General features: G+C 47.9%; 1 long non-coding RNA gene across 1 annotated transcript in view; it reads right to left on the reverse strand.

The window, feature by feature from the left end:
- Positions 1–458: 458 nt before the first annotated feature.
- Positions 459–26,178, reverse strand: part of LOC118097724 (uncharacterized) — a 45,488-nt gene continuing 19,768 nt past the window's right edge. Inside the window, exons 2-4 of the long non-coding RNA XR_015947147.1 lie at positions 5,363–5,441; positions 2,200–2,405; positions 459–782 (exon numbers count right to left, since the gene is read on the reverse strand). This is a non-coding gene — a long non-coding RNA (uncharacterized LOC118097724). The remainder of the gene's footprint in view (positions 783–2,199; positions 2,406–5,362; positions 5,442–26,178) is intronic.

Consider the following 26,178-nt stretch of genomic DNA (forward strand, 5'->3'; position numbering starts at 1 on the left):
TCCCAGAGGACTCCCAAAGGGAGAGGGGAGAGGAGAGGAGGGTGTTTGAAAAGGGGCGAGAGGCTGCCAGCTCTTCAGGCAAGGGGGTGACAGAACTGGGCTCCTGAGTCCCACTGGGGTGCTGCAGAAAGAATGTACAGTGGTCCCTCGACTTACGAATTTAATCCGTTCCGAACGCACCTTCGTAAGTTGAAAAAAATCGTTAAGTTGAAGCCAACGGGGAGAAAAATAAAAAAAACCCGTAAGTCAAAAAAATCCTATCTAAACCACATCAAAAATGGCGGGTGGAGCTCTCTTCGTAACTCGAAACATTCGTATGTCAAGTCATTCGTAAGTCGAGGTACCACTGTAGTTGGTCGAGGGAGCCGTGGACTCGAAAAGGGTGAAAATCTCTGCCTTAAACTATTTGCTTCCATTCTATTCAACAGGCGGAAATCCAAGCAAGGAGCCGACAACCGTTTTAACAGCAAGTGTTTATTTACATGGGTGCACCAAAGATGGCGCAGATGCTCTCACAGAGGGATGCAGAGGAACAGTGAAGTTGTATGAGGTCTGGTGGGGAAGGGGAGAAGGTTTTGGCCAGGCACTCCTGACATCCAGCAGAGGCAGCTGTTTTCTTGTGCAGCTCAGGCTGTGCCCCTTCACAGTGTTGTTGGGGGTGATGACAATCCAGCTGTGACCATTGCCTGCGTCCTCAGAGGTGTGGGGGTTCCCCAGCCAGCAGCTGAATCTTCGTAAGGTCTGGGCAAGACTCCTGTTCCTGCTGAACTGAGCCAGTTTATCTAAAGCAACTGAGTATCAGCTCAGTAGGCACGGGAGGCAGAGCCCCACGGAGGAAGCTGGCCCTGGGGTCTCCATGCCCCTCCTCTAACCTGCCCCTGCCCCACCTTCCCTCTCCAGCTCAGTACAAGCAAGACCTTCTCTATCTCAACGCCCCCCCCCAACCCTGCATTTTCTGTCCCATATCAGAGTCTTCCGTGGTGCCCTTAAGGCAGGATTTGGGGGCAGATTCCAGGGCCCCACTCTGAAGAAGCGCGGGGGGGGGGCAGGGGAGAGACAGGAGCAAACACAGCAGGCACTGCTTGTCACATATTCAATTGCTCAGGACAAATCAGTAGGGCTGGGGGTCTCCAAACTTCTTTGGCCCCGGGGGGACATGTTTGGAAATCTTAAGGAAATGTAGGCACCAACCAAATACAGTGGTACCTTGGTTCTCGAATTTAATCTGTTACGGGAGTCCGTTCGACTCCCGAAACGGTTTGAAAACCAAGGCACGGCTTCTGATTGGCTGCAGGAGCCTCCCGCACTCAATTGGAAGCCACGGAAGCCCCGTCAGACATTCGGCTTCCCAAAACCGTTTGCAAACATGAACGCTCACTTCCAGGTTTGCGAAGTTCAGGAACAGATTTGTTTGACAACTAAGCCATTCGACTACCAAGGTATCACTGCGTCCATTTAACAGAAGAAAGACTCATGAAGTTCAGGGCCATTACCCTGCTCCAAACTGGTGGAATGCCTACCCCCCCTCTCCAAAAAAGTAAAGCAAACCAAAGCAAACCCACAAACAGGCTACCCCCACACGCCAAGCCCTCCCAAAAACATCTATTAGACATTGGGAGGGTCAGGCTCCAAGTGGGGGGCTGAGGGTGCCAAAGCAAGCATAGGTACCATGTCAGGAATCACAGCATGAACTAGTAAGTCCAGAATCAGCTGCTCAAGGGGGTAGACACCATAGTACATTCCTACCTCTCCCCCCCTCCCAGTTAAGAATTCTGAGATCTGTAGTTTACCCTTCAGAGAGCTACTATTTCTAGCACCCTCGGCAAACTTCAGTTCCCTGGATTCTTGGGGGTGCTTTAAAGGTAGAGTACGCTGGCTGGTTGGTTCCCCTGGCATCCCTTCTTGGTGAGGCTTTGCCGAGGGACGAGGATGTGGCCTGCGCCTGCATGTGGGGGGAATGGACTCCAAGTGGCGGAACTTAGCCACTGTGAACATGATGGAACCAAACACTGTTCACAGGTGGGCTAAGCCCTACCCTTTGCAGTCAGGAGGTCTTTCCTGGTGAACCCCGTGCCCCTCGCTTAAGCCCCCAACCCCCACTCACACATGAGTGCATGCGCCCCCCCCCCACTCCTCAGGTACAGCAGCCAATGCACGAGGCGGGTGGCGCTTTTGCCACGCTTTGGGCAGACTTCTCACCTTCCCACAACCGCTGGCGAGCCTCTGCTGCCTCCCATCCAAGTCAGTTGTTTGTGGTCTCTCTCGCTCACCGACGGTTGGAAATCCCTGGCAATGTGATTCTGAGCATCAAGATAAAATCACATCACCAGGAACCCCAACTGGCGGCAGCAGCGGTGGCGGCGGCAGGAGAGGGGAGGCATCTGGGAGAGACCTTGGGGCATGAGCTGGAAGAGAAAAGAGAGCCATGAATCAAGGGGCAGCAGCAGAAGTAGCAGGTCACAAGGTGAGAGAGCTTTTCACTCCTTGAAAACCTCACCCCCTGCATCCAGCTGTGAGCCGGCTGCAGGAAGAGGGGAGTAGAAGCAGCAAGACACACAAGTAGAGCCCCCCCCCAGCTCACTATTTGTCATACAAAATGGCCGGACCAGGAAATGGGCATGGGAGGGGGGCATTTTGCAGCTCCCTGGTGAGGGTGCCGCTACGACACAAGATGTTTGATGTGCCTTACATGTCACTTTTTATTTTTTACATGTATGCTTAAAAAGACCTCTAAGTGCCTACTAGAAACATGTCATGTGGCGAGAAGGGGACTGCTGGGGACCAAAAGGGCACACACGTCAAACGAAATGTACCATTGCATTAAAGGCGGGTGGGGCATCAGGATGGGGATTGTGGTGGGCACAAGCAGGGGGGGGGGCGGGGGCGCTTTCTTCTCTTGCTACGCTCCTAACAAAAATGCCCCCTGCACTGGAAGGGAAGCTCCTGCGGAGGCAAAAAAACCCCCCACAGCTTTGAGGGAGCAGTTTTAGTCAGGAACACCTCACACGACCCTGATGCCAACCCCCCTCCCAATCCACTTCAAATGCAGCAACACATCTAAAGTAGCGTGCCCTTTGGGCCTCATTCTCAGAAAGCAGGGCTATGGGACTGCACAGGGCCTTCTCGGTGGTGGCGCCCACCCTGTGGAATGCCCTCCCATCAGATGTCAAAGAGAAAAAACAACTACCAGATTTTTAGAAGACATCTGAAGGCAGCCCTGTTTAGGGAGGCTTTTAATGTTTAATCGATTATTTTATTTCATTTTTCTGTTGGAAGCCACCCAGAGTGGCTGGGGAAACCCAGCCAGATGGGCAGGGTATGAATAATAAATTATTATTATTATTATTATTATTATTATTATTATTATTATTATTATTATTATTATTATTATTATTATCCTCTGTGCCTCAGAGCTTTGTGGGAGGGCCCACAAACTGGCTGCAAAGGAAGAGAACCTGGCCTAAACTGGGGCCAATACTGGGGCCCTCTAACCAGAGCTAACCCCACTTTGCCAGAGCCAGCCTTTTCCTTTTGCTTCCACCCAGCCAAAACTGGACCCCTTATCCCCAACGGTGTTAGATTTTGTTCTCACATGCACACTTAGCATGTGATGACTGCAGCACTGGCTCTCGACCTGCATGTGGGAATGAGCTATCGCAGATAACAAGCACCGCTGACAGCTTTTCATATTCCTCGATGCCGGCTCAAAAGCAAGACATTTCTAGGGAGGCAGCCCACCCATTCAGCAAAGAGTCATCTGAATGTTGAGATATGCGAGTGGGGAGAGGCGAAGTGAGTTCGCAGGAGTGGGACCCAGCCAGGAGAGAAGAGTTGGAACACTGAAAGACATGTTCATTTTCCCACACAGGTCCCACTTTACGAACATGATGCGCTCCCTGGAAATTAAAAAATTCCTTCAGTAGCACGTTAAAGACCAACTAAGTTTTTATTTTGGTATGAGCTTTCGTGTGCGTGCACACTTCTTCAGATACACTTGAAACAGAAGAGTTAGACCCTTATGTATATACAGAGGGTGGGTGGGGTGGGTGGGAATGGGTGATGGGCTCATGGGAGTGGTAAACCTGTAGATGGCTGTTAACGACTGCTGATGACTGCAATTGGTCCTGCGGGGGAAAAGCAAGGGCTGAGGCGCTAAAGAAAGCTTGATCATGCATAATGAGATAAGAATCCAATGTCTTTGTTCATCCCAGGTGGCTCCATGGTTTTAAGCTTGGTAATGAGTTCCAATTCAGCAACTTCTCTTTCCATACTGGAATGGCAAAAAGGGGAAATGGTTCCTGTTTGGATATCTGAATCTACGGTCCATACAGTGGGGTCTGGGTACTAATTCTTCGTGTTCAGATAAGTGAATTTTCACATTGTGAACCCTTGCAAAGTGGGAGCTGCGTGTATACATGACTCAATTCTGAGTCTCAGTCACCTCAGGACCGGAGGCCTGCTCCATGTACTACTAGGATCTTGTTTGTGGCACTTAAAAGCAAGCCTGAGGCAGGACAGCAGGTCTATAACATTTTAACCTGTAACGTTTAGGGCTTTCCCCAAGCTCTGTCCTCTGCCAGTTTCTATGTCTTTGGAGCAAGAATGAGGATGAGCTGAAGAGGGAATGATAATATTGGCCTACCTTAGAGGGCTATTGTAAATAATTCAGCATTTCTCTAATCTTTTGATATTTAGGGCAGATAGGGGGGTTGTCCCTGGGGTAAAATTGGAGGGACAGTTCAATCTTGCACTCAGAAGGATATAGACCAGCTTTCTGTCACATGGTGCCCTACAGATATTTTCATAGTTCCCAAAATCCCTGACCGCTGACCATGCTGGCTTGGCGAGAAAGGCCAGAGCGGCAGCAGAGCACCTCCTCCGCCTCAGAGCCTGTCTTGTTTCTTAACAAAATAAAAAAATTCCTTCAGTAGCACCTTAAAGACCAACTAAGTTTTTATTTTGGTATGAGCTTCCATGTGCATGCACACTTCATCAGATACACTGAAACACAAGTGTGCCATGCAATCTGATGAAGTGTGCATGCACACGAAAGCTCATACCAAAATAAAAACTTAGTTGGTCTTTAAGGTGCTACTGAAGGAATTTTTTTAATTTTGTTTCGACTCAGACCAACACGGCTACCTACTTGTTCCTTAACGTTTGTGTTCAGGATTGATAGGCAAAGGGAGACCAAGAGTGTGTCCATACCATACATTTAAAGCACCTTTTCCCTCCCCAAAGAATTCTGGGAAGTGTAGTTCTACAATTCCCAGCAACCTACAGTTCTCCGGGATTTTTGGTGCAGCTGGTGCTTTAAACGCAAGGTGTGTATGTGCAGCTGAAGAAGCAGGATGAGACTCACCAGAAGTAGAGAGAGAGGCCCAGGAGATTTGGGGTCTGCGATGCCTCGAGGGGCCCAGTCCTGTCGCCAGAGAGCGTCTCTGCAGAAAAACAAGGAAGGTGATGGAGTGATTAGTCCCCTGCTCCGACATTCGCTTCTGAGATTGCAGATTGAAAAATCCTTGCTGGGCTGGGGGGTGGGGGGGGGAGAGAATTGGGGGAGGTGGGCCTGCCCATTCCTCTGACCCGCTGAGACAGCGAGGCCAAGGGCAAGCGCTGCAGCTCCAAAATCAGTTGAAAGCAGCCCTAAAAATAGAGCATTCAAGGGAACCAAGATTATGTGGCAGCTCCGGAAACTCACTTCCCAGCTGGGTGGGGCCCACAGGGTTCGGCACATTTACCAGCCTGAATATTCCCTCCAGGCCTGCCTGCCGCTGCTGCTGCTAATTCGTTTTGTACAAATTGTTCCACTGCAGCCTCAAGCCAGGCCTGGCACACCAGGGGCAGAAGGCTGCTTTCTGGCTCTGCCACCACCAGCTGGTTGGGCAAAGCTCCTCCTGAGTGGGGCAGTGCCCGGTACCGGAGTTTCTTTGGGCACAAGGCAGCAGACAGGGCAGCCCTAAATGCTAAAGCGCTCTGCGTCGAGAGAGAGAGGGGCAAATGTTCAGAATGGGGGGTGCCCTAGGCCAGGGGGTGGAGAGGGACATTTGTTTGCATTGAGTCGAAGTGAACCAGCAGCCATCAGGGCTAAAGAGACAAGGCAGGGAGTTCAGAAAACGTTGCAAAACCCCAACCGCACAGAACTTACGCAACGGGCTCATTCCAACCTTATTTCCCATCCTACCCCTGCCCACGCAGCCTTTAGTCTTCAGGTGCTGCTAGCCAGGCACACCAGAATGAAAACGGAGCGTACAGCCCACTGAGAACTGACCCGGGGAGTTTAGCCCCCTGAAATGAGCCACTAGATAACTCCCTGGTGGAGTCTGCCACTGCCTGAACTTGCTTATACTATTTCACTGGCAAGAATCCTCTTGGTTTTAATCCAGCCTTGCCCACCCAATGTGGTGCCTTCCACATGCTTTGGACTACAAGTCCCATCAGCCCCAGCCAGTATGACCAGAGGATATGGATGATAGGAGCTGCAGTACAACAACATCTTGGGACCCTCGTACCTACGGGACCGCCTCTCCTGGCATGCCCCGCGGAGGACCTTAAGGTCCACAAACAACAATATTCTGGAGATCCCGAGCCATAAGGTGGCTAGATTGGCCTCAACTAGGGCCAGGGCCTTTTCAGTATTGGCCCCAACTTGGTGGAACGCTCTCTCACAGGGCCCTGTGGGATTTGTCATCTTTCCGCAGGGCCTGCAAGACAGAGCTGTCCCGCCTGGCCTTTTGGTTGGATTCAGTCTGACCCCTGTGGTTTCCTCCCTCATGGTTTGGATTTATGGACTACTTAAAATGAGGCTGCATTTTAAATTTTAAAATTGTATTTTAATCTGCATTTTAATTAATTGCTTTCTTTTCTTTTATGTCTTATTGTAATTTTATTGGTGTTAGCCGCCCTGAGCCCGGTTTTGACTGGGGAGGGCGGGGTATAAATAAAAATTTATTATTATTATTATTATTATTATTATTATTATTATTATTATTATCTGGAGGGCACCAGGTTAGGGAAGGCTAGTTTAGCCTATTGAAAACACACACCTTTTGTTCCCACAGGTTTTACTTTTGAAAATGCTCTGTACCTCTTTCAATTAGTTATCTGTGATAAAACGCAGAGATAGGCATACGGGTTCAGTGGGTACACCCACAACTGCGCGCGATGGCTTGCCTGCTCCTAGCTCTTTAGGTATTTTCAGTAGCTGATTCGCAAGGAGGCAGCCCTGTAGCGTGGAGACATGCATGCTAAATGTCTGCTCCTAAAAGCCACAGACTCTGGCTCAAGTCGCAGCACTGAAGCTCTCCCCAGACACCTAGCAGCACCCCCAAATTTCCAACTGTATTGCAGCTACGGGACCGAGTTCAAATCCTGCCCACGCCATGAACCCACGGGGAGGGTTTAACCCCAAGACACACGGTCTCAGCCTTCTGAGGTTCGTTGAACGCGCCAGAGCACATTTGCCAGGCTGTACGTTGAAATAGCCCAGAGCAGCAAGGCATAAGACAGGCTGCAGCTTTTTTCTACCCTGTCCCATTGACTCCATCTGTGCTACACAGCAGGATGGTCGGGGTTGGGGCAACAAGAGGCAGGAGAAGTTGCAACTGTTTTTTGTTTTTTTTTGCAGCATTAGCCATTTAAACCTTCAGCGTAGACCTCAAGGACATGACAGTCCTACAGCCAAACATGAACACTCAGTTTTCCTCACCAACCACCCTAGTCTCTGGTATTTTGGACCACCTGTGATAATTTATCAAGAGCACTCCTATTTCTGGCTGAACAGGTCATCTTTTTTGCCTTGGGCTGTTAATTTTCCCATAGGTCAGGCATCCCCAAACTGCGGCCTTCCAGATGTTTTGGCCTACAACTCCCATGATCCCTAGCTAACAGGACCAGTGGTCGGGGAAGATGGGAATTGTAGTCCAAAACATCTGGAGGGCCGAAGTCTGGGGATACCTGCCATAGGTCCTAGTAGATAACATACAAAAAGGTTTAAAATTCTGAACTGATCCAAGAGCAGGCCTTTGGGCCCTTCCTTTGACTCATTTGCAAAACAGTCTCTCAATGGGAGCGAAGGATTTGCTCCTGTAGCTGAGGCAGCCATAGAAACCACAAGAGGCCTCAGGCTGGAACCCTTAAATACCACAGGGGACAAACCTGCCTCATCTCATTGTGGGGTAGAGATGTCATATAAAGGGAAAGATTATTCTTGGTTTAGACACAATTGCCTTTCATTAGGCCTCTGGGATGGATCTGAGGAGAGGAGAGGCTGCCCATAAATAATTCAACTTTTTTTCCAGAAGTTTTTATATATCCCTCCCAGCTTCCCTGGAGGCTGAGAGCTCACATTGCTGAGTGTATCTCTTCCAGCAGTGCAAAAGTGCGGGGAAGACGGGAAGATTATCACTCGATTGAAGCAGAACCATTTTTCTCAAAGCAGTTGCCAAAAGAAGAAATGGAGTCCCAAAGGGGGAAGGAGGGAGGGGAAAACATCACGAAACCAGGCCCCCAAATGAATCTGTGCTTGCTCTTACTCGGAAAGCTTATTCGCAACCTTTTCACAAATGAAAAAAAAAGGAACAATCTTCTGTATGTGTAGAAACCCCTCCTCCCATATTCAGAATGACTGTCTGAGTGGCTTCACTGCCCCCCCTTTATATATGGCTCTTAAATTTTATTCCTGCTGTACAACAGAATTCATTTACTCCAGGGGTTCCCAAACTAAGGCCCGGGGGCCGGATGCAGCCCAATCGCCTTCTAAATCCGGCCCGCAGACGGTCCGGGAATCAGCTTGTTTTTACATGAGTAGAATGTGTCCTTTTATTTAAAATGCATCTCTGGGTTATTTGTGGGGCCTGCCTGGTGTTTTTACATGAGTAGAATGTGCCCTTTTATTTAAAATGCATCTCTGGATTATTTGTGGGGCATAGGAATTCGTTCATATTTTTTCCCCAAAATATAGTCCGGCCCCCCACAAGGTCTGAGGGACAGTGGACCGGCCCCCTGCTGAAAAAGTTTGCTGACCCCTGATTTACTCCAACAGCCCCCCCCCCCACAGAGAGCGTTTGTGAAAGATACACTATTACCACATAACCATCTTATAATTATTTTGGATGATTGAATACGTGGTGTGCTGTTTTTTTTCTCTTTGTCTGCTTTGATAACTTTTCGAAGATGGACTACAAATTCTGTACATAAAGGAAGAAAAACGTCAAACGCAACATTGAATGTGACGTTCGCCAGCTACAACCATCGAGAGCCAAACTAGACAAAATCGGCTTGTAAAAGGTCTTGGGCGTCCAGCTGGGATCAGGATCTCAGCAGGGGGCAATGTATTGAACCCCCCCTCACCCACCAGGACCCCTATTTGTTTCAGTGGCCTGATACATCAATTTTAAAAGGTCATTTGTGCAGTTGCTGACTTCTCCCCTCCAATGGGCCACAGAAGGCTGGTTCCTCATACACAGGGACATTTTTTTACCTCCTTGTGTATTGCGGACATGATACACCCTTGGCAAGGAAGTAGAAATCAAAAGAAGAGCAACCTAAAAATCAGACCGGATTTTTATTTTTAAAGGCAGCCACCAATTTTTTTTCCAAAAGTCGAAACGGAGATAGTGATTTGCCCCAGAACAGGTACCACCCAACTCCTTGCAAAATCAGGACTGCTTATGGGCAAAAAGGGATCGCACTACAAGTAAAGGCTCACATAATGAAATGCTTGCCCGCCCCCCCCAATAAACAAACAAAACCCTGCGCTTGGACAACTAAACCTTCAGAAGGAAGGCTAGTTCCACCACACCAAGTTTTCAATCTTAAGAGGTTAGGGGAGGGGGGGCAGTTGACCAGTTTAGATTGCCCTCTTAAGCTGCTCTTAGTCCTGCTGGGGAAGCTGGGGTGTTAATTTGCTTTTAGGTTCTTGTGCTCTTTTAAAGTAGGGTGATCTGATCACAGACCTCCAATGCCACAACTGTTTTTGGGCCTCAGTCAGCTGGAACATTGTGGGCTTCCTAACTCTAAACGGCCTCAGCCCAGTATACCTGAAGAAGCGTCTCCACCCCCATCATTCAGCCCAGACATTGAGATCCAACTCCGAGGGCCTTCTGGCGGTTCCCTCACTGCGAGAAGTAAAGTTACAGGGAACCAGGCACAGGGCCTTTTCGGTGGTGGCGCCCTCCCTGTGGAACATCCTCCCATCATATGTCAAGGAAATAAACAACTACGGTATCTGACTTTTAGAAGGCATCTGAAGGCAGCCCTGATTAGGGAAGTTTTTAATGTTTGGTGTTTTGTCGCTTTTTAAATTATTATTATTATTATTATTATTATTATTATTATTATTATTATTACTACTACTACTACTACTACTACGATGATGATGATGTTGGGAGCTGCCTAGAGTGGCTGGGGAAACCCAGCCAGATGTGCAGGGTATACAGGTGAAACTTGGAAAATTAGAATATCGTCGAAAAGTGCATTTATTTCAGTAATACAACTTAAAAGGTGAAACCAATACAGTATATGAGATAGATGCAGGACATGCAAAGCAAGATATGTCAAGCCTTTATTTGTTGTAATTGTAATTATTTGTCATTAGGTGGGTCAATTATAAATGGAATGTAATTAATGAAATGTAATAGCAATGTTTATTTTTGTTTATTTTTGTAACTATTTGTTTTATTACTGTGGAATTTCCAAAAGAAAGTGTTTGTAAAAATTAAAAGAAAAATGAATAATAATAAGTTGCATTTCTGAAATAAATGCACTTTTCGACAATATTCTAATTTTCCGAGTTTCACCGGTAAATAATAAATTATTATTATTATTATTATTATTATTATGGATGGGGGTGTCTTAGAGAAAGATCCTCTCAGCCCACCTGAGTCATCCAAAAGCCCAGAGTGCCCTCCTATCATCAATCTGCCTCTGCTAAGCTTGTCTGGGGAGAGTTCTGGCGAGAGGCAGAGGTGGAGGTGCACACCTAGGAAAAGAGACTCCAGGTGGGAGAGAGATAGGAAAGAGGTGGGCAGCCAAAGATGGAGCAGCAACTGCAGAGGACAGAGGTTGGCTGCTCAAGCAGCTGCTTGGACTGGTCATCTTTTAGGGGACAGCAGAGAAGCAGAACTCAGTCCAGGCTGGAAGATTTCCTTTTAAAGGATAAAAATGTCGCAGGACTCCCTGCAGCCTGCATTCCAAAGTCACATTTCCACCCTGCCTCAGAGGGCCTCACGCCATGAAGGTTGCTGACAGAGGCCCTTTGCAAATTAAATGTGCTAAGGCAGAGGTTTTCAACCTTTTTGTGTCCACGGCTCCCTTGATCAAGTACAGTACCTTCTTTCTGCAGCAACTCAGTGGGGCTCAGGAGCCCAGTTCTGTCACCCTTTGCCTGCAGAGCTGGCAGCCTCTCGCCCTTTTCTGAACACCCTCCCTTGTGGAGGGTTCCCTCATCCTCCTCCCCTCTCCCCTCTCCTTGGGAGTCCTCTAGCTGCTGCCGCCATCCATGGTCCCCGAGCTGCGCCCCCTGCCCCAAAGAGAGGTGCCGCCTCACACTGCCCCACAGGGGCCTAGGACTTCCCAACAGCAAGAGCTGAAGGACAGGCTGGCTGGACTCCCTCACCTGCTGGCTGCTTACTCTGAGGCCACCTCAGCTCCTGGCAACCAGCACCCCCTGGCCAGCCCCAGAGGCACCGTTCGCCTGCGGAGCTTGTAGCCAGGGCTGCTGCAACAAACAGCCATGCAAGCCTTTGGGAGGCAGGGACTCAAGGGGGCATCAGAGGAGGAATGGAAGGAAAGAGGGACAGAAGCCAGCGTAGCCCACAGCACCCCTGACCATCATTCAAGGCACCCCAGGGTGCCACAGCACACTCGTTGAAAACCACTGTGTTAAGGGAAAGACGGCAGCAGAAGAGGCAGCCTGAGCAGTGATGGAGGAAAGGTCCCTTATCACATTTTGTATTTCATTTGCCCCCAGAGCATGAAGGCTGTGTCTCATAAATATGTAGGGAGGGGCACTCTGAAACATGCCTTAAGGGTTGCTGCCCAACAGCTCATGATGAAATTGAAGCAGGACCACCCCAAGTTGTGGCTGGAAAGGTCTACTGATTACAATGTCCACCTGTAGTTCTTAAGACTACAAAGACTATAAAAAGTGTCTGCTTCCTGCTCTCCCTCCACAAATGAGAATTCTCAGAGACAGTAAGGCATTTTGGATACGTTCAGAGGAGTGTCTTAGCTCAGTTTTCTTTTGCTCAGGCGCAGTCTGCCAGGAGCGCCAGCATTTTTGAAGGCATATATCTCTCTCTCTGTGTGGAGAATAGGACACTGGACTAGATGGCCACTGGCCTGATTCAGCAGGGTATTATGTTCTCGTGGGAATGCGGGTGGTGCTGTGGTCTAAACCACAGAGCCTCATGGGCTTGCCGATTGGAAGGTCGGTGGTTTGAATCCCCATGAGGTCCCATTGCTCTGTCCCAGCTCCTGCCAACCTAGCAGTTAGAAAGCATGCCAGTGCAAGTAGATAAATAGGTACCGCTGTGGCGGGAAAGTAAATGGCGTTTCCGTGTGCTCTGGCTTCCATCACGGTGTCCCGTTGTGCCAGAAGCTGTTTAGAAAGCTGTCTGTGGAAAAACAGTGGCTCCCTTTGCCTGAAGGAAGGTGAGTGGCACACCCCAAAGTCGCTTTTGACTGGAATTAACCGACTTAACCTTTTACCTTTACGTATTATGTTCTTGTATAATCAAAAGGCCCAGAGCAAGTTGTTGCTAGTAACGGCATAAATACCCCACTATTTTAAAATCAGGGTTATGGGGTGTCAGAACTGGCTACCCCCTTCCGCTGACCATAATTACTTTAGGGGATGCAGGTTAAGGAAGGACAAACATCAACGGCATCATCCCAGACACGGCAGAGGAAGCTCCAAGCATTTTGCTGCCCATTTGCCACTGAGCAGTTGGTCGAGGGTGAGCAAGGGATCCAGGTGTGTGTAGGCATCCTGCATTTTCCCACGGGCGCCCTAAAAGTACTGCTCACCACTTCAGTTGCCTGTGCAGCTAAGCTGGCTCTGGCTCCAGCTTTCAGTGAGAGAAGCTCACAGCAGGCACTGGCCTTCCCATGGTGGAAGGAGACAGGGAACGTGAGTGCGGCAGAGTCACCCGGACGTAACATTTTCATACAGTGGAACCTCGGTTTATGAACACCTCGGTTTATGAATTTTCAGTTTATGAACGCCGCGGACCCATCTGGAACGGATTAATTCACTTTCCATTACTTTTAATGGGAAAGTTCGCTTCAGTTTATGAACGCTTCAGTTTATGAACAGACTTCCGGAACCAATTACACCCATGTTTCAGTTTATGAACGCTTCAGTTTAAGTACTCCGCGGACCCGTCTGGAACGGATTAATCCACTTTCCATTACTTTCAATGGGAAAGTTCGCTTCAGTTTATGAACGGTTACTCCGCAGACCGTCTGGAACGGATTAATCCACTTTCCATTACTTTCAATGGGAAAGTTCGCTTCAGTTTATGAACGCTTCAGTTTATGAACAGACTTCCGGAACCAATTGTGTTCATAAACCGAGGTACCACTGTACTGCAATATGCCGTCGCTTCTATTTATGTAAGTGCAAATCTGTACATTTCCCCACATCATGTAATACAGAGCTACATCCTAAATTGAGATCGTGCTAAACAAGAATAAACAAATGTTGTCAAGAAAAACTGTGAGATCTCATGCGGGGGGAAAAACATTTCACCGCGTTTTACAAACTACGTAGGTGCAGCTAGAAAAAGCAGAGCATTTCCAGGCGGACTGTTTATTGAGCATTCATCCTAATTCCTTTGCAGGGGGATTAGATGACATTGGCTATTTAAAGAGCAATTACCTGCAGGGAGGTTAGATGTTGCTGTGTTAAAGCAAGTGTTATTCCACTCTGGTTTACTGATCAGAGTGTTGGACTCGGACCGAGGAGATCCAGATTCAAATCCAGGCCTTGAAGTGAAGCTACCTCACAGGGTTGTTGTGAAGATAAAAACGGGAAAGGGAGAGACTCGCATATGCCACCTCAAACTCCTTGGGGTAAAGAAGTTTGATATAAAGTGGTGCCTCGCTTAACGAATGCCCTGCTTAACGAAATTTCCGCTTAACGAAATGATTTTTCGAGCGGAGCTTTCCTCGCTAGACTAATGCGTTTTACGAAAAATTCGTCTGGCGAATCGCGGTTTCCCATAGGAATGCATTGAAATTCAATTAATGCGTTCCTATGGGCAAAAAAAAAAGTCGAAAAAAATTCAGTGCATTCTTATGGGATTCGCTAGACGAACTTTTCGCTATAAGAAAGGACCCCTGGAACAAAATAATTTCGTCTAGCGAGGCACCACTGTAAATGTATTTAGAAAGACAGACAGACAGACAGACAGACAGAAAGAAAGAAAGAAAGAAAGAAAGAAAGAAGGAAAGAAAACTTGGAGGGGAGAGGGAAGATGGAGTGGAGTGTCCTAAACAGAAGCCTATGAATAAAGTAAACAAAAAACTATGATAGCAACAACAAGCACATATTTTTAAACCAGGTCTCCCCCAGAAAACAAGTGGGGTGGGGGTGGGAGAGGAGCATCTGATCTAAGGAGCATAAAATCGCACCTATCCCTCCACTGCCCCACCCCTGGGTCGTGCGCAAAGAATTGGCAGATCAAAGCTGGCAGCTTCTGCGGTTGCATTGCTTCTGCTTCTCCCTTCCTTGAAGGTTACGGAAGAGAGTCACAAGGGCCGAAGGAGGGTTGAGTCATTGTGGATAAATAGGGAAACCACGTCCGTCCGGGAAGGAGAGAGAGAGAGGGAGGGAGAGACTGACTGTGGTGTGTTTGTGTGAGCACATAGTTTTTGCTCCCTCTTGCCTGAGGGTTGCACAGCCAGCTCTCCCCTCCTTCCCCTCCCCAGCCCCGAAAGCCTGCTCCTCCCTACAGGATGCTGGGCCCCCTGCCACAAACCCCCCAGTTCTGTTGGTCCCTGCCTACGGAGCAGCCCTGTGGTTATGCTCTCCGAGATCTATGTGGGGCACTGTTCGACAAGGCGGAAGGATTGTGACTGCAGCCGCTTCCAAACTGTCACTGTTCCCCCCCCCCCAGGTAGACATAAATCACATGCCAGCAAATTTAGGTTGTGCAGCCACCACCGTGGAATTGTTATGGTAAGAAAAGCGATGGGAAAGTGGACTGAGATGTGTTCTAGTGTGAGATAACAACCATGCCAGGTGATGTCATACAACCTCCGAGAGTGAATGCACAATAAGCAACAACATTGCACCACACCCGTGCAAAATTTTGTCCAAACCAATTAAAATGAATGCTCAATATAAACTGTGATGCCAAATAAACTCTGCACATTTTTTTTTTTTTGCGGAAATGAATCAGGATCAATGCTGAATATACAGGTTGTCTGGAAGAGCCCTCGTAAGATCAGAAAGAAACTCAAGGTGTTGCAGGATTGCTCATTTCAGGGACAGAATGTGGAATGCGGCCAACCTGAGGCACCCCTGTGGAATTCCCCTTAGGAAGGTTGGCTCTGTGGGTGGATTTTTATGTATCCAGGTTCTGAATGCCATTTTTGTAGTCGGGAAGAAGGGATTGCCTGGGGTATGCATTCTTCTCCCCCACTCTCCTCTGTTTCTGCAAGTTGGTTTTGTTTGTGCGCGCTTGAAAAACTCGCAAGAACTGTCTAGCCAGAGAACAACAATGCTACAAAATAAATAATTGAAAATGTCGCATCTTGCACAACACCTTCAGATCTCTTTGAAAACCCCTTTTCTTGCCAGTCCAGGATTAGCTAGTAGATCGGGCTGCGCCCCTTTCCCTGTAGCATCTAGCTTGGCTGATTTGTCTGTGTGATCTGAGTTTGCAGACGCTGGTTTTGCAGTGGACCTGCCCTCTGCATGCAGCGAGCGGTGACTGCAAGTGGGCAAAATGATCAGATATCATCTCACAGTTGGGGGAGCTTGCGGAGTTTCTAGGTCTCTCTGGAAGCCACTGCCTTTCCCTGCAGGACTGGGAGCCAAACCCCGTCCACCTGGCTCCCATTTCTCCCATGAATACCTGGGAACCCGGCCACATAGGCCTTGCATCCCTTCCGGGAAACTCTTCCTGCTCTGATCAGACAACCACCTCCCAGGTATTCTGTTCATAAGACGAGACCTGCTGGTTCAGAGCAAAGGCCCCCCTCCATTGTCTGCATAACAGTATTCTCCAAATCACTGCCTTCCCATACCTCCCCCTCCCTCAATCCAGATTTTCATCTCACACACCCCTTTTCAGAGTATCCCTCATTTGGAGAAGAATGCCATATGGAAAATGGAGAATAAATGGAGGCACAGGAAGCTCATCATCCCCATTAAACGGCAGTATGGATGAGCCCAAACTCTCTTTCCAGCATCTGGTGGAAGTGAAGAGAGCGAGAGAGAGAGATCAGCCTGGTTGCTTCTGCAACAGCTTCCTGCTTCTCTAAGCATTCCTCTTCAGCCAACTCAGGCACCTGGCTGTTGCCCTGAGGCCAGGGCTGGCCCAATCTAAAGAGGTGTGCCCCAAGATTTCTCACAATGTGGAATCACAGCTCAGCAGTCAAGCACACGACTTGTTCTGAGAAGAACCAAACGGTTCAATCACTGGCAAAATCTCCAGCAAAAATGATATCGGGTAGCAAGGCTGGGAAATACAATTTTCCTCTGCAGCCTGATTGTGCAGTAGGGCCTCATCCCAGGCGCCTCTCTGTACGGTGTCGATGGAGCTGCCTGAGTAAAAATAACTCTGGGGTTGATCGCTTTTGTGCTGCATGGCAGACAGAAAACATGGCACACATTTTCAGGGCCCTGCCAGGTCTTGGCACAGGGACTGGGCAACGCTGTCTTAACCCAGCAGGGTATCCAACTTGGGCCCAGTTATAGAGCCTCTCCCTTTATTGGCACCCTTCAAAAACAGGGCTCTTGCTTGGGAAGTGGCATGGTGTACTTATCCACGGTTTTTTTGTCCACGTACATTTTTGATCACCTGCCATTTTCCAGGCCAATCTGTTTCCTCTGTGTGCCCCCAAACACTCCCCGCGTCCTCCAGCAAGTGTGCTGTTAAAACTATGTCCAACTGGCCAGATCTGCAGACAATGAACACATGGAGGGAGGAGGGTGGGATTCCTTCTCCTGGCCCCACCCCACCCCAATGTTCATCACCAATGTTCTACACAGAGCCTACGTGCGTACAAGCTGTATCCTGTGTTTCTGCCGGGGTACAAACAGCGCTGACGGAAGCCTGTTCACACGCAGGCAGGAAGCGTAGAGCACAGAAGCACAGAGGTTCAGATGAACACGCAAAAGTCAGGGTCAGCAGGTGCAACGCTGACCTCCTTCCTCACACTCGACAAGGACTGGCTGAACAGGCTTCAGCCATTCCATCCCCTATGCAGGCTCACGCTTCTCCACTAGGTGGGCCTCTCACAGCTTGAGCAACCAGATGCCTTCAGGGAGAGGCAGGTGATGACTTAGCAACGGCGACTGTTGTGCGCTGTTGCCATGGCAAAGCAACAAGAGCAAGTGTGCGCTGCTCCCCTTGTGCCAAACTCCACCCAGCAGTTAAGAGATGCAGGTGACCTGCACGGGAGAAAATCGCTTGTACAAATATTGAGGCACAGCCAGCATAAGGCGCTCAGTTACTGTGGCGTAAATCCAGGGGGCTCCTGTCAGATTTTCACCAGGTGCCCGGCCCAGTATGGGGAGGGCGATTAGGGGTGGAGAAGGAGATATTTTCAAAGTGACTCCTCAAGCAGCATGGCCATAATGAGGAAGCCCCTGGAAGCCTTGGACAAGAGGAGGACAGCCCAGAAAACCCGGGCAGGGATGGAGAGCCTGGGACCTTCTCAATGTTGTTGGACTCCCAGCTCCCATCCACCCCAGACAGGATGGGCAATGATCAGGGAGGGTGAGAGGTGTAGCCTGCCTAATGCTGGCATGTAGATTTTTGAGTATTAAAAGTTTAAATGTTATGCCCATGAGGGAGAGGCAGGGGACCAAGGTGGGAATCAAACTGGGGTGACTGAAGCAAACAAGATGTCCTTCAGTCTGTGGGAGACAGAGACCAGGGGACAATCCGTTCAGATGCTCTCTGTTTACAAACCACTTGTAGTTTAATGGGAACGGCTGCACATATAATTGGTATTAACACAGCCCCTCACCTCAGCCACCTAATTCTGTTTGGGCCTGCCTTGTCAGAGTCCTGCAGCAATCCCACCAAAACCAAAGTGAGGTCCACCTCTGCCCTCCTTCTAAGAAACATAACTTTTATTTTTATTTTATTTTTAAAAAAGTGCCTCAGTGATGCATTTCCTTCTGCCACAACCTCACAGTGCCAGAGGATGTAACAGAAACACAACGGTACATCCCTCATCGTTTCCACAAAGAAAACAATGACTGTTCCTACATTCAGAATGCTTAGCCCTAGAATGACTCCCATTTTGTTGTTTTACATAAAACAGTCCTGTTCCTTAATCCTAGCCCTGGCAGCCTGCTTGAAAACAAATGAGGCTAAAACATTCCTCACTCGCAACATCCTTTAGTGAACGTTTTCTTAATCCTGGGACTCGGAGCAGGGTTGCCACATGTCCTCTTTTTCCAGGACATGCCCTCTTTTTCATACATATGTAAAATGAGAGCCGCCATAGAGATCCATAGTTAAAAGTAGAAGTTGGCAAATGTGTCCTCTTTCTCGCTCTTCAAACCCAGAGTCGCCCACCGAAGGCAACTGGCAGTAGGCTCAGGAGGCCAGACTAAAGAAAGGACATTTCCCCACACAGTGCAGAAGTGATTCATTCCGGGGGTGGAGGAAGGGGGGGTGTAGTGGATGCGGGCCGCCCCGAGTGTCACCACTGAGGGGGTGGAAAAAATGCTGGGCGGCACTCACCGTGGGGCCTGCAGCACGCCCGAGCCACGTGTCTCTCTTGGGAGTGACATGGTGGCTTGGGTGTGCACAGGCTCCGCACTGCCCAAAGGGCCTGCCTGCTACCCCCCCCAGCTGTAGGGCAGGAGGCCCTGCGGTGCGCCCCACCCTCACCCCACCCCTATGAGCAGCTCACCCTGTCCTTGGGTGCGCTGCCCCAGGCGCCCAAGCGGCTTCCTCTGCCACTGGCTCCATCATGCCTAATCGACAATATGTGGTTGTGATGGCCTTGGGAAAGGATTTGGGCCATAGCTACCAACAAATATTAGTCAGGGGGAAGGCCATTAATTCCATTCCCAAGTGCTCTCTGGTTGGAAACAGGTTGCTGAGCCAGACTGACCTTGGCCTGTTCCTGTAGGGGCAATCCTAAAAAAGTGACCTCTTCACGGTCCTGTGCTTATGACTAGCACATCACTCTGCTCTATAAGGAGTGTGCTGACTGCAATGTGCAAAAGGGCATTAGAAGACAATTAGATGGTCTCTTGGCGAAATGCACTCATAGTCAGAAACACTGATTAGTTGTCACTGAGGTGGTAAACCTATATTGACCTACGTAAACCTTCACAATGCAAGTTGGGGCTCTCATCATGATACAACCCCCCCACCCACCCCACAACAACAACGAAGAAAGAGACATCTCTTGCCCTAAGGTTTCTTCAGCTGGATGAACAGGTATACAAAGCATCAGATCTAATTACACACGCTGCTTTATAGGACGTGAGCAATATGTCCTTCGTTTGTGTACCGTCTCAGTTTTAATTACAGGTGTGCTTGTCTGAGGACCAAGACTTTAAGTTTACTGTATTTCTTTCACATGCTTTCTTGAATTCTAGGTTTTCAAAGTTATGTTCTGCCACAAGTTCTCATACTTTCCCAGTTTGAAGACACCCCCCTCCAAATTAAATATATATATATACAAAAATCTGGGACATTCTTGGCTTGCAAATACAACACCTGTCCTGAGCAGTCAGTGCAAAAGGATGGGTGAGATCTTGTTGAAAATCAAAGCTTTTTTCAGTTCCCTCAGGGTGTGCTTGAGCCACTGATTTAATTGCTAATTCAATAGGATGTGCAGCACAATCCTATGTCTGTCCAATTATATCCAACAGGGCTTACTTCCAGTCAAGCATGCCTTTAACGCCTTAGATCAGGGGTCAGCAAACTTTTTCTGCTGTGGGCCAGTCCACCGTCCCTCAGCCCATGTGGTGGGCTGGTCTATATTTTTTTTGGGGGGGGGGGGAATGAACGAATTCCTATGCCCCACAAATAACTCAGAGATGCATTTTAAATAAAAGGGCACATTCTACTCATATAAAACACACACTGATTCCAGGACCATCCGTGGGCCAGATCGAGAAGGCGTTTGGGCTGCATCCGGCCCCTGGGCCTTAGATTGCTTACCCCTGCCTTAGATGCATTAAAAATACATCTTTCGGAGCTATATTTACTGCAGATATAGTCTTGGCCCACATGTGTAACATAGGCACACACACAAACACTGGTTAAAACCGGCAATATTTATAGGAATGTGCAGCTATTTAATTTCCTCTCTAAAAAGAGTAAATCCAGTTGCTTCTGACTTTGGCATTCAAAAACATCTTCTCTAGCAAAGTCTTTCTGGCGCTAGTCTCTGTCCCTAGAGCAAAAACTTCTTTTGGGGGGAGTAGGGCTTGGATTTTGCATAGAAGTGGAGTGGGGGGGGGAATGAAATTCCTGCTATTATATAAATACCATTGTCCTACTGCCTTAAGAGCCAGATCAGCTTTCATGACCAATTCACACAACCGGGACACCTGACGTGTTTGTCATATAACTATGTGCAATTTGATGTGCCAGCTCGAACTTTCTGAAGTTGGCTAAGCGGTCATAAAATAAATATGCATGCCGTACCCATGACGAACACTTCAAATGACGCTTTGATGGCTTGGCTGGCCCAGCAGACAAATGGGCAGTGTTAATGAAGGGCAACACTGCGCTGAAAACTTATTTGGGGTTTGTACCACTTTAACTGTCATGGCTTCCCTCAAAGAATCTTGGGAATTGTAATTTGGTGAGAAGGGCTGTGGATTCTCCTTTTAAGCTCCCTCCCTCTCAGATCTCCCAGCATCCCTGGGGAAAGGGAATGACTGTTAAGCCGATGGAAGTCTGTGTTATTCTAGACATGCCCCGGGGAGAATCCTTAGGTGACTGGTCTAATTCGCACGCAGTGATGTTCTGAGCACCAGACTGACTGGTGCAGTGGTTAGCGTGCGGCACTCTCTGGGTGGTCTTGAGCAAGTTACCCTCTCTGCTTTTAATCTTGCTCACAGATGCTGCGAGGTTAAAAATGCCACTTTGTGCTCCTTTGGAAGGAGGACAGGATCAAAATTAAATACCTTCAAAGTGGTTTGCCAAAGCGGTGATTCAGTTCAGGCTGGAAAGAAGTGGCCACCCGTATGCTGTGGCTGTTTGATGACGGCCACAGCCACGTGATGACAGAAGTGGCACAATCACTGGGTGGGGCTGGGCACTCGCCAAAGCCTAGATCCATTAAGGAACCCACCGGGAGTCAAAGGCCGCCAGCCGTCCCCTTTTTAGTAAGCCTACAGGGATGCCCAGTGGTCTCCACCCAAGCTCTGCTTAGCTTCAAAAATGCTACAGAAGCGGGTAGTTCCTGACCCCTTACTGGGCTTGACTAGAAACCACATCCTAAGAGAGCATGAACTCTAAGGTACTCTCTCAGTTCTCATGCCTCAAAATCTATACATCTTTGTTGTTGTTTAGTCGTTTAGTCGTGTCCGACTCTTCGTGACCCCATGGACCATAGCACGCCAGGCACTCCTGTCTTGCACTGCCTCCCGCAGTTTGGTCAAACTCATGTTCGTAGCTTCGAGAACACTGTCCAACCATCTTGTCCTCTGTCGTCCCCTTCTCCTTGTGCCCTCCATCTTTCCCAACATCAGGGTCTTTTCCAGGGAGTCTTCTCTTCTCATGAGGTGGCCAAAGTATTGGAGCCTCAGCTTCACGATCTGTCCTTCCAGTGAGCTCTCAGGGCTGATTTCCTTCAGAATGGATAGGTTTGACCTTCTTGCAGTCCATGGGACTCTCAAGAGTCTCCTCCAGCACCATAATTCAAAAGCATCAATTCTTCGGCGATCAGCCTTCTTTATGGTCCAGCTCTCACTTCCATACATCACTACTGGGAAAACCATAGCTTTAACTATACGGACCTTATACATAACTATACATCTACCCCATCTCAAAATAGTTAAGTGGGTTTTCTTCCATGGCCCAGAAATCAACTGAATCCAGTTCTACACAGGACTTCTGGGTCCAAGTTCGCATGTTTTGCCCCACTTCCCCTCCATTCCCTTTACCAGGAAAGGAACCCACCCACCCTGATTGCCAGTTCCTCTTCAAATATTGCTTGAATTCCCAAGCCCCAGAACCTTGTCAGTCACAAATACTCTTTTATTCCACAGATATGGCTTAATTCCAGATAAACTGGCTTGATTTTTGTCTTGTGGAGACCACTAAGACCCACCCTCCTCAATGGCACCACTGTATCCATGGTAATTATGGGCAACTGTTCTTCAGAGTGGAAGGGCAGAAGGAGACCAAACAATATGTGGCTTAACAACGAATAAGCTTGGGAACACAAAGACATTGTGAGTTGGTGTTCCGGGGGAAACTGGAAAGGTTGCGTTGTCACCTTCTAGAGAAAAGACATCTGAGGAGAGGCTGGAGTGGTGAGGCTCAGTGGAGCCATAAAGATGGTGGCAACCAACATAGCCCTGGCTCTTCATGAGTTGCATTTACAAAGACCAAATCCAACGGATATAATCAGATGTGATTAAATCTTTTCAGGTATCACAATTCATAGTGGTAGAGATGACCTTAGAAAAGGGAGACTGGATAGCAATGATGGGCCTAACTGGGGTTGAGGCTGGTTGGACACACACCCACACAAACACACACCTGGTTCACAGTTTAGAAACCTGGTACTTAGGGTTGCCATATTTCAAAAAGTAAAAGCCAGGACACCCTGAAAGTTCTTGAGAATTTTTAAAAGAAGACCTCAAAACTGTGGCGCTTTTTTTTTACACAAACCCCCAAGTTCTCCCCGAAATACTTCAGTGCTTTAATGCCAACCCCCACTTCTTATGATTTAAATAATTTCCCATCTTGTACTACTAAATATTCCAATTTGCACTGCTATAGGATCTGAAAGTGATTTACAGGCCAAGAAAAAAATAATAATTTAATAATATGTGCCCTTTAATGGTCTGGAGACATTGCTTGGGAAGGACATGGAAGACCAAGTGTGGATAATGACCTCTCCAATCAAGGATGGCAACCATGGTGGTGAACCCATGTGCTTCTCCTTTACCCAGGGTTGCTTTTTAAGGAAAACCCTCACAGATGTCAATTCCGCCTTAGGAATCCCAGTAATATCTGGATGTATGGCAAACATGCTAGCATTCCAATAGTGGGCAAGTAAGCAGAAACCAGCAGTGATGATCTCTTCAGAAAGGTAGCTATGTTAATCTTCTGGAGCAATACAAAGAGACCTGTGGCACCTTAAAGACCAACAACTGTATTGCTGTGGCATTAGCTTTCATGAGTGACTGTCAGGAAGAGAACAGAGAGCAATTACGAAGAGTGTCACTGATGCAGGGGCAGGAGAGGAAGATCCTTACTCCAGACAAGAATGTGAAACAAGGAGGAAGATTCTCATTCCCTTCACTGGCAGGCAGATGGGGATCATAGAGTTGGGAGGGATAATCTAGACCAGTGTTTCCCAACCTTGTGCCTCCAGCTGTTTTCGGACTACAATTCCCATCATTCCTGACCACTGGTCTTGCTAGCTAGGGATGATGGGAGTTGTAGTCCCAAAACATCTGGAGGCACAAGGTTGGGAAACACTGATCTAGACAGTGCTCCTAAAGCACCCCATTGTGCAAATATTGCCCTGAAAAGCCTCTTTGAAAGGAGTTGTTAGGATCACTCACTGAGCACTGGCTGACACCAGTTTCTTCCAGGTGAGATTCCAGATCTCCAAAAAGGAGAATCAGGTAGAGAGCAAGATATAAATGGCCTTTTCGTGAGGCAAGGTGGAGTGGCTCCTTTGGGTGGCTTTCAGAATGTCATCAGAAGCAGCAAAGTGGGGAAGTGACAGAACCACCCTATGGGATATAATCCACCGTGACATTTTTCTGCCCAAGACCCACTGAAATGAATGTGAGATGCCCAAAAGCAAAGTAATGTTTATACGGAACTCCCATTAATTCCAACAAGGTTTCATGTAGAAGAACTTTCCAGTGAGTCGCACATCATGTTGATGAGTGGGCGGGTGTGTGACATTTGGATTAGCCAACTCAGCCACCAAAACATTTTGTCCTAGGGCAATGGAGGATTCAGACAGGTTTTGTTATAATCAGGGAGGGTTGATTCCAAGTAATGAGTTTTGGGTTGGGCAGTTTAAAAAAAAAAAGCAAAAAGCAAAAAGTACAGGACTTTTGGCAAACCACAAAGAATGGATTCTAATTCTCCACCTCCTAAAACATTGCATTTTATGCCTTCAGATCCATGCCAGTGTTATTCTGAAACTGTTAAGTGTATCAACTTCATGATGATCTTAATCATAGCAAGGTAAAAAAAGGTAAAGGACCCCTGGACAGTCGAAGGCGACTATGGGGTTGCGGCGCTCATCTCGCTTTCAGGCTGAGGGAGCCGGCATTTGTCCACAGGCAGCTTTCTGGGTCATGTGGCCAGCATGACTAAACCGCTTCTGGCGCAACAGAACACCATGACGGAAACCAGAGCACACGGAAATGCTATTTACCTTCCCGCTCCAGCGGTACCTATTTATCTACTCGCACTGGCGTGCTTTTGAACTGCTAGGTTGGCAGGAGCTGGGACAGAGCAACGGGAGCTCATCCTGTCGCGGGGATTCAAACCGCAGACCTTCTGATTGGCAAGCCCAAGAGGCTAAGTGGTTTAGACCACAGCACCACCCACCCCATAATCATAGCATACCAACCTTGAGGCATGTGATGTGGTTGTCTTGGGACCAAAACTGAGAGCCATTCATATGACTTAATTTTTCGTATATGTTCATGCCTTGACCAATATGAGTGGGGGTCTTCTCTTTCCTGTTCTGAAAAGCCATTCATCCCAGCACTGAGCATTTTACAGTACAGTGGTGCCTCGCTTAACGAATGCCCTGCTTAACGAAAGGATTTTTCGAGCGGAGGTTGCCTCGCTAGACAAATTCATTTTATGAAAAATTCGTCTAGCGAATCACAGTTTCCCATAGGAATGCATTGAAATTCAATTAATGTGTTCCTATGGGCAATATATATATATATATATATATATATATATATATATATATATATATATATATATAAATTCAATGCATTCCTATGGGATTCGCTAGATGAATTTTTCGTTATAAGAAAAGACCCGTGGAACGAATTAAATTCGTCTAGCGAGGCACCACTGTATAGGACAAAATGAATGGGCAGAGAACCAAAACTACTTGCCATTTTTTCAGCAACATTTTAAGCAGTCAAAAACATCTGTATATAATGTTTTCTTCAGCGACCTTGTGAAAAAAGAATCATTATTTATTAAATTACCCTCATTTGCCTTCAGTGAGACTAATGTGCAGCCAAATCTGATTGAAACAGCGTCATGATATCACCCCATTTACTGCATGATTCCCTTTTGGGTGGGTTCACTCATGTGACTAACGCAGGAAAGAAGCAGTAGCAGTGGCCGGAGGAAACGAGACGGTGCTTTAAAAGAGTGAATATTCATCCACACAAGAGAACACCCCAATGAAATCACCAGTTGCCATCTCGAAGCTCAAGGTGGAGATTATTTAGCACAGCCTTGTAGTCACCGTGCAGCAGCAGCCATGACAGCCATTTGGACATTTGATCTCGCAGAAACACAACCAGGGTTTCGGACCCAGATGGAAGAAGACCATCACATAAAAATAAGCAAGTGAACTGACCCAAAGAGAGAAGACAAATCACTGGACAAACGGCGGCTTTGTCAGGTAGCCTGTCCACCTGGCCCACAAGTAGTCAACCCAATCTTCATCAAGAGGGAGCAGCTACAAAGCACATGATTTTGAGCATCTGATTAACGGTGCTGAATTCGTGAGAAAGCCAAGCACTGGGAGCTGGACCAATTTGTGTGCTCAACCTGGTAATTACGA

This window comes from Zootoca vivipara, chromosome 15, assembly GCF_965207765.1.
Source record: "Zootoca vivipara chromosome 15, rZooViv2.hap1.1, whole genome shotgun sequence".
Taxonomy (NCBI): Eukaryota; Metazoa; Chordata; class Lepidosauria; order Squamata; family Lacertidae; genus Zootoca; species Zootoca vivipara.